The 9370-nt window shown below is 40.7% G+C and overlaps 1 protein-coding gene across 3 annotated transcripts in view; it reads left to right on the top strand.

Annotated features, from left to right (window-relative positions):
- Positions 1–539: 539 nt before the first annotated feature.
- Positions 540–9370, top strand: part of LOC117542533 (solute carrier family 45 member 4) — a 66324-nt gene continuing 57493 nt past the window's right edge. The window contains exons 1-2 of one of the 3 annotated variants that reach the window (XM_034210250.1): positions 540–681; positions 1862–1938. The gene's annotated coding sequence lies outside the window, so the exon portion shown is untranslated. Of the gene's footprint in view, positions 745–1861; positions 1939–9370 lie in introns of all 3 variants that reach the window. The other 2 variants (XM_034210253.1, XM_034210252.1) reach the window with 2 other exon arrangements.

The raw sequence follows: 9370 nt of genomic DNA, 5'->3' as shown, positions 1-9370 counted from the left end.
GGCTACTTAAAAACTGTAGGTAAACGTATTTTTAGTCTTTCTGTGAATGAATATTTGTTATGGTATTCACCTTTAAAATCTCAGGCTGTCAAGGTTCAAGGTTCTTTATTGTCAAACTAACATAGCTACAGAGTAATTATGTCTTTGAAAATCTTAGGTCACAGGCTTCTCCAACAATACAACACAATAATACAGATAAGCAGACATTATTAGAACAATATTAAAATATACTATATTAAAAGTAATACAAAAAGAAAAATAGTTTTAAAAAGGTGAGAAAAAAAAGTGTAATAGTGCAATACGAGTCTATATACAAGTTATTGGAATGACATATTAGATAATAGATAAATAATTACTAAGTAGCAGATGAATGTTATGAAATTGTTTCAGCAGTTCAGTTGTTACAGTCTTATTGCCTGCGGGATGAAGCTGTCTCTGAATCTGTCCGCTCAACCGCTGCAGCCTCGCCCCTTTTATGCAAATTAGCCGAGTCGTCGACGGAAGCCATCGCTACGTCTCTCCTTCCGACAGATATTCCTTTAAAGGCGTATTTAAAGCTCTGGCGTCAGTTGCAGGATAGTAGCGGGCAACCTATGCAACAAAAGCTGCCGCAGAGCCGAGCGACAGCCAGACGCTCAGCGGACATTAACACGCAGCCACCGGCTGACACTACCCGGAGAGGTGAGCTCGGTGTCCGGTCAGAACAGGCGCGAGGGGACGGGTAATAAACATTTTGTAGCCGAGGTTGGTACAATCAGGCAGGCGGAATACACAGCATCTCAGGTTGCTGCTGCTGCAGAGAGAGGAGGAGGAGGAGGCATTACAGTAGTGAGGCCTGTGTTAAAAACAAAAAGAGAGCTGGAGGTTCAGAGAGGCAGGCACAGGTCAGGTTGCATAATTAGGTTGCTTGGATTATAAAGTGTTTATAATTGGCATTTCTAAATGGTGTTTGCAGGTTGAAAAAACAGAAGGCTCAGGGGTTGCAGTTTGGACAGTAGATTAAGGTTAATTTAATTCACTGCATCTTTTGAAATTAACCAGGAAGGAGCACACCTTTGACTGTGTGTGATAAAAACAAAAGAGATACCAGTTTGTTTGGGTTCTGGGCTTGTCATTTAACAATAAAGACCATATGAGAAGTTCCTGTATTGTTAATCAACTAACCATTGGTGTTTTTATTGTCAGTGGCTGTTGGTGCATTTATATGTCAACAGCTTTGGGTGTTTTATTTATAAAGCAAATTAGGGCTGTAATGATTAGTTGAGAAAATAAGACTGAACAAATCTACTAATCATTAAAGTAGATTCTTTGTTTTGTGATTGCAAATGGAATCACTTTTGTGTTGTATGAAGTTTCAGGAAACACCTGTCACCTTTTATTGTAAGCAAGAGGTTAATTGATGTATACATAAAATAACGATAATGTAATAATCTGTTGTTGCAGTGATTTCAGTGGCAGTGTTAGATCCACAACAGAGTTCTTCTGCCTTTTTGCTCTAAGATAACATTTAAAAGCCATGTTTATTTTCCTAAGGGGAGATGCACATCCATTTGATACTATCAGATATGTTTATAGGGTTTTACCTACATTTCTGTGATCCAGAGTACAATTACATTTAAATATATCTGTCTTGGACAGCTGCAGCTCCTTCACATTTCTCGTAGGCAGAGCAATGATAGGGACAGTTTTACTTAAGCTGTTTTGTGGGGATTCTGGTTTATTGACAGCTACTGATTTATTGTTATGCTTGTGTGCATGAGAGAGTGTATTTGCTCTATTTATCTTATGTACAGTAGAACTTGACTTACTGTGTTTTAGTGTGGATTTGCTGGGTCTTACCTCTTTGTGTTTGTGTGTTAAGGTACGACAGCAAGGATTACAATTGCAGCCTGGACCAAAACGTCTCACCGACATTAATGAAGCTTTTAAGGCCTTTTGGTGAGTCTTGCATGCACCCCTTTCTTTATTTCACTCCAAACACAGCACTTTAAAAGCCATGTGTCATTATTTTTGTGTTTGTTTGAGTAAATCTGCACAAACACTGGTCCCAAAGAGAGATCTAAATGGCCAGCATATGTTTTTGCTCTACTTTTGTTTTGTTTCTATTCTGCTGAAAACCCACAGCCGGAGTGCAGAATGTGGTGATGCAATTGCATTCTTGGTTTCGATTGATCTGAGAGGATTTGCACACACAAACACATTCATACTGTTCTTCCTTAAAAATCCGCCACTCTATGTCAGCCTCTTCCTTACGACATGCTGTGATGCAATCTGAGTTCAGGTTGCACGCCTGAGACTGGTAGGCTCAGCTGAAGTGAAAGCAGCCGACTTCCTCTCGGTGAGATGTTTGCTGACTATTGAATGGCGCTGAGTCGGCATCATTTTAAAACCAACAACGCAATGTAGCCAGACACATCTGGTCACGAGAAAACAGTCACATGAACACACATGAACTTAAACATACATTAGCACAGGTGTTGTGCAAACAGAGCACACATACAAGTATGCATGACACTCTCAGAGAAAAGCTGTTTTTTTTGCCCATATACAAATATTTGAGACTTTGCATTCAGAACTGGATTTTATTTCCCTAAACAACATGTAAATAATGTCTGATTATGTTTACTGTTTTCATCCCAGTTCAATTCAATTCAAAACCTTTATTTATCCAGGTAAAATCCCATTGAGATCAATGATCTCTTTTTCAAGGGAGACCTGCAGCAGTAGGTTCCACAAGAAGACATAAAAACATAAACAACAGAACAACAAAAGGACATCATACAGCAAAATGTACAGGGATTACAATTTACATATTTAACCACATGTACAGGTACCAACAGCATCTGATTTTGTAGCATCCAACCGAGCTTTAAAAACATGTAGTGGTACTAGCTTGGTAATTTTCCATTCTTTTTGCAGACTGTTCCATATTAGTGGAGCTGCACATCTCAAAGCTTTCTTCCCTAAGACAGTCCTAGCACTTGGCACATTTAATAAAACCACAGCATGCGATCTCAGGCAATAAGTACTTTCAGTTCGCAGAGAGATCAGGGAGCAGATATAAGATGGTAGTTTATCCAACATGGCTTTGTAAATGAAAAAGTACCTTTCGAAAAGAGCATTACCTTGGTTTTATCCACATTTAAAAGAAGCTTAAGCTCAGAGAGCTGAGCCTGAATAATGTTAAAAACAGCCTGTAATTTAACAACAGCCTCGTTAATCGAGGGACCTGCACAGTACATAACGGTATCGTCCGCATAAAAATGTAAGGTTGCTCCTTCGACATTTTCACCTAAACTATTAATATAGATAGAGAATAATAGCGGACCTAAAACTGAACCTTGTGGTACACCATTAGTGATTTTTAACCACTCAGAAGACAGCCCATCAAACTGAACACATTGGGACCTTTCAGAGAGGTAGTTTACAAACCACCCTACTGCATGGCTGGACATGCCTATACTGACCAGCCTTTGCTTCAAAATGCGATGATCGACAGTATCAAAAGCTTTGGATAGGTCAACAAATAGAGCTGCACAACTCTTCTTATTATATAAAATACTCGTAATATCATTTACCACTTTCATTGTGGCAGTGATGGTGCTATGTTGCTTTCTGAAGCCTGACTGATGTTTAGACAGGATGTCATTGTTACATAAAAACACCTTTACTTGTTCACTCACTAGGCGTTCAAGAACCTTGGCCAGAACTGACAATTTAGAGATGGGTCTATAATTGTTTAATAAGGTGGCTTCCCCTCCTTTTAGTAGTGGCAGGACATAAGCTGACTTCCATACTTTTGGGAATTTGTTCGTGCTGAGAGAGAGGTTAAAAAGAGTAGTAAGAGGTGGAGCAATAAAATCTGCAGCTATCTTTAAAAAGAAAGGTTCTACGTTGTCCGGACCAGCCGGCTTTTTAGGATCTAGCTTGGTTAAGACTTCACGAACAACATCAACAGTAAAAGGAGTAAAACTGAAAGGGTTTTCCAGACCACATTGTTCTGAGTCACCGACTGTGGTGTTCATAGAAGCAGAGTTAGTGACAGAATCAAACAGAGAGCCAAAGGACACAAAATGCTCATTAAAACAATTTAGTATGGTGGCCCTATCCGATATAGTGCCAGATACTGTGGTAAGGCACGGAGGTAGCTTATTACGGATATCACCGGTGGATATCGATTTTATGGCTTTCCAGAATTTTCTAGGGTTGTTCAGGTTCTTTGTGGTAACTGACAGATAATACTTAGATTTAGCACTTTTGACATGTGAAGTGAAGCTATTTCTTAGCTGCCTAAAACGCAGCCATTCTACCTCTGAGCCTGAATTCCTAGCCTTTGCCCAGGCCTTGTTTCTCTCATGTAGGAGAATAGATAATTCAGCAGAAAACCAAGGATTGTCTCGTCCCTTCACTCGCAGGGGTGCATGTCTATCTATAATTTCCAATTTCCAGTATGTAATGCTCACACCTTTCTAACATAGATACTTCCTTGTCTCTTGGAGACATGTCCAAACACACCCTTCCTATTATGACCTGATTGACGTTTGCAACAAAAATGTAAAAAATGTTTGCGAGAACTGTAGTTTGAAATGTTTTTAATGTGACTCAACAAACAAAACGCATCACATATTCCAAATTGACTTTGGCATGTTGAATACTAACATAAGTTTACTCAATGTGACTCCAGATGTGTTTGTTCAATAGTTTCCACGCCATACAGTAACGCTTGAGGGCCTCAGCTGACACGGCAGATTTTTAAGAAGGTATCCTGCTGTAAAGAAAGTATACGCTTATCATGCAACCTGCACGTCCCTGGTTTGAGTTTTCTCGTATTCTCTACTGGCAGGACTGTTCAGTAAAGTGTACAACATTCTCCAAAGCAAACAAAGATTGATAGTAATATACTATTTCATACATTTGATAGGCTAATACTGCTCCTCGCTGGATTATGTCATGTTGAGGGTGTCGTATTGTCATACTGATATTTTGTACAAACTGTAAAGTCCACTGAGACAAATGTAACATTTGTGATATTGGGCTATATAAATAAACATTGATTGATTGATTGTGCTGCAGAAAAGCTGAGTCAGGCAATTCTTTTTCATACTCTCCACCTCACATTGTCACTTTTTTATGGTGTCTTACAATCTTTTCTTTTCTCTGTACAAACAAATCAAATCAAGTTTTATTTATATAGCACATTTATAAACAATTTTTGGTCGAGCCAAAGTGCTGTACATATAATAAAAATAACCTACAGTAGAGACACTTTACAGCAAATACAACAGCACAGATTGTTCAGAATATCAGTATGAGAAAAACGACACCCTCTATCCTTAGACCCTCACATCGTACAAGGAAAAACTTCCAGAGAAAACCCACAGTTTAAGGGAAAAATGGGAGAAACCTCAGGGAGAGCAACAGAGGAGGGATCCCTCTCCCAGGACGGACAGACGTGCAATAGATGCCGTGTGTAAATCGAAGAGATAATACATTTTACAGCATATAGACCGAATGTTAGGAAATGCATGTGTCTGTAATAAGAAGATGAATCCACAAGGATGTCAGCTACAATCCTGTGGAAGCCATCAGGGAAGCAGCATGACGAGACCCAAGGCAGGACCGCAGAGACAGGTTCAGCCACGACCCGAAGTCCACGACTTAATCCAGAACTCAGGATAGAGGATCCAAGACACAGGACTACAGCAAGAGGATCAGCCTCGACTCCGGATCCCGGCGTAGATATAGATACAAAACAAGAAAAAATATTTGGCTGGGTTAATCGGAACAAGAGAAGACACAGACACAGACAGAGAGGGAAAAGCCACAATCAGCTACAATCCTGTGGAAGCCATCAGGGAGAGAAAGAAACAAGAAACAAACACACACACAGCTGATATAGCCTAATATCCTGAAGTTCAAGATACAAGGCTATATCAGCCGTGTGTGTGATACACCTGATCCTGTGTGTAAATGACCCACTTCCTACCGGTGTGAAGTTGTTGTACTCAAACCTGAGATTGAGAGAGGGAGAGAAAAGATTGAGCGAGTTTGTTTACCCAAGTCTGATCAGAGAGCAAGTGTCTTTTTGTGTTTGTCGTCTTACATACATCAATGCCATCAACAGTCCTCCTTATCTCTACCAGACACACACACACACACACACACACACACACACACACACACACACACACACACACACACACACACACACACACACACACACACACACACACACACACACACACACACACACACATATGCACTTGTCGCAGCTTTACTTGCGGCTGTAATGAGACACATAATTCGAAAGCTGAGGGTAAAAGACAACAGGTTGCTGCCACAATTTATAACTCTTAGCTTTGGAAAGTTATCTTCTCTAAACTCCCTTAATAAACAGCGGACTAACTTTGATGTCTAAGAAAAACAGAAAAGTAGGTGTTACAGTTGGATGTAGCGGTTGTCAAATAAATATGTGCGTGTGGTTGGGAATCCTCACTGGTTGGGTTTGTTTGTGTGGAGATTGTCAGCAACACTTCCCGTATGCTTGGTTTTCTAGTGGTGAAGGACGGTTATTAACGTCAATATCAGATGGCTGTACTGTATTTAGCCCTGGCTTTGAGATAGAGGACACAAACCCAGACACACACCCCGATGCTCTCGGTAGCCAAAGAGATTGTCTGTCAACAACACAAAGCGTCTTCTAAGAATAGAGACTTTCCACTTTGTTGGTTTGCTCTCCTGTCAGCTCTCCTCCACTCTTTTTAGTCTAACTTAACTCTTCTTTTTCCTCCTGTCTAACTTGTTTCCCCGATTGGCTTGAGCTCCACTAATGCAAAGCAGTAGTTTGTTTGTCCATGTGTTATGAAATCTTTTTTATGCTGTGTACTGTATGTGAAAAGATGTGCAGGATGTCAACAATTTCAGAATGGCTTTATTTCTTTGTAATAGCAGGTGACTTTTTCCCCCAGAAATGCATATTAAGGAGCTCTTCAGCACAAGTTTTCAAGGTCAAGAATGAGGGAGTCCCCAAAAATTGCTTAAAAAAGGTTGCGGTTTAACTTTATGATAACTGGAATAGGAATGCATTTACACGGGAAAAATCTGAATTGAACTTTAAAACATAATGCAAGTATTAATACCTACTTCTGAAAGAGCGGGACATTTGACTGTGTTGCTCAAGGTCACCACATGCATTTTACCTGCTATTCAGAGATTTGCGCTAGCAGCCGGTTGGGTGGCAGAGCGCATACAAACCTTGTCATTAGATCTAACATTTTTCCAAAAGCATTGGTTAGGTCAGATGAGATCAGAAGAGCTCAGAAAGCGTGAACATCTTGTATAAATGTGCCCTTCCCACACTTTTGAACGATTAGCCTGTGGTTAATTTTAATATCCCACCAGTGCTGTTTTGAGATGTCTGCACTTTGAGACGATTTTTCACTCATCAAAGTTTTCCAAAGTCACCTTATCCTGTGGTAGAAACGTCAGTCTTAAATCAAATGATGAAACTTCCCTCTTAAGGCATCTCTTTGGGTTTTGTCCAATCACTGTTCCCATCTTCACTGACTCTCCCTGGCCCAGGACAAACTGATGTCCCGCTTTCCAATGAAATTACCAGAAATCAGACTGGATGCCACCAATGATAAAGTGTCTTTGGTTACTTTCATTTCTAACCACGCGTATCTCTCACTCTTCTTTTGCTTTGTCAAAGTTAACGTGGGCCCTTTTTGAAAATTGGTATATAGTATCAGCATTATAAAACCGACATGGCATAATGACAAGTGACATTGTGTAGATGTTATTGTCTTCTGAAAGGTGGAGTATGGAGTCTTTTACATTTTGACAATATAGGAACTTCTCTTGGATTGTTGTTTTGTTGTTGTTGACAAAAACAAAACAACTACTAGATAGTTGGTCCACACACACACACACACACACACACACACACACACACACACACACACACACACACACACACACACACACACACACACACACAAAACATTTGCCGATGGTTGTCAAATGTTTATAGTGTACCATACACTACAGTGAATGGGTGATATTTTGATCAGTTGACATTTGTGATGTTGCATATCTACACATAAAATGATTCTCATTTGTACAATAGTTATTTAAGTTTGATCTCATTTATGTTTGATCACACTATTGACACCATGTGAGGCTTGATAAAACATGTATAATAGATGTCATGCCCTATAGAATTATGGCATACATCCCACTGGCACTCATCCACTGACATGTTGCCAATTGTTCAACAAGGAGCTGTGTGCAGCTCATAGGCGATGTTTGCAGGGTGAAGCTGCATTTTTGTTGAGACTTTTGGACACAGTAAACTCACACACATATACACAGTCCCTCTAAAACGGAGCAGGCCCCCTGGGTCAGAGAGACAGGGTGCAGTAATGTGATGTTGGGTAGGGAGTACCGTAGTCAGAGGGGGCAAAGATGAGGTTGGAGGTGGGTGAGTTGTGTGTGTGTGTGTGTGTGTGTGTGTGTGTGTGTGTGTGTGTGTGTGTGTGTGTGTGTGTGTGTGTGTGTGTGTGTGTGTGTGTGTGTGTGTGTGTGTGTGTGTGTGTGTGTGTGTGTGTGTGTGTGTGTGTGTGTGTGTGTGTGTGTGTGTGTGTGTGTGTGTGTGTGTGTGTGTGTGTGTGTGTGTGTGTGTGTGTGTGGTGTGTGTGTGTGTGTGTGTGTGTGTGTGTGTGTGTGTGTGTGTGTGTGTGTGTGTGTGTGTGTGTGTGTGTGTGTGTGTGTCTGTGGGTCTGTGGTTATGTGGTGAGGGTGACATGCAGCCAGTAACGTGACTCCGGTGTAGAAGTAGGCCAAGGCTGCTGTCAGCAGCTTGTCAAAACCTCACTGAATCTAGCATGAAAATACTCAGATCTGCTGGAGTTAACACAACATTTCTACATCAGGAGTTTGTTAGCATTATCTGTTAGCATGCTAGCTGTGAAAAAAGTACACACATATTCTGGGTTAGCATAATTACATAAAAAAGATGCTACATTTATGAGATATTTGATGCTACATTGACATCAACTGTCTAGACGGGCTCAGATCAGCAGTGTGTGTGTGTGTGTGTGTGTGTGTGTGTGTGTGTGTGTGTGTGTGTGTGTGTGTGTGTGTGTGTGTGTGTGTGTGTGTGTGTGTGTGTGTGTGTGTGTGTGTGTTGTGTGTGTGTGTGTGTGTTGTGTGTGTGTGTGTGTGTGTGTGTGTGTGTGTGTGTGGTGTGTGTGTGTGTGTGTGTGTCACAGACCGAACTAATATCTTTTTTTTTTGTATTAGTCTGGTCACCTTCAACCTGGGGGGCTTTGAGTGCTAACTAGCTAACTAGCTAACCTATCAGCCAGGG

This window comes from Gymnodraco acuticeps, unplaced genomic scaffold (genome assembly GCF_902827175.1).
Source record: "Gymnodraco acuticeps unplaced genomic scaffold, fGymAcu1.1, whole genome shotgun sequence".
NCBI lineage: Eukaryota > Metazoa > Chordata > Actinopteri > Perciformes > Bathydraconidae > Gymnodraco > Gymnodraco acuticeps.
This window is presented reverse-complemented; position numbering and strand designations above follow the sequence as displayed.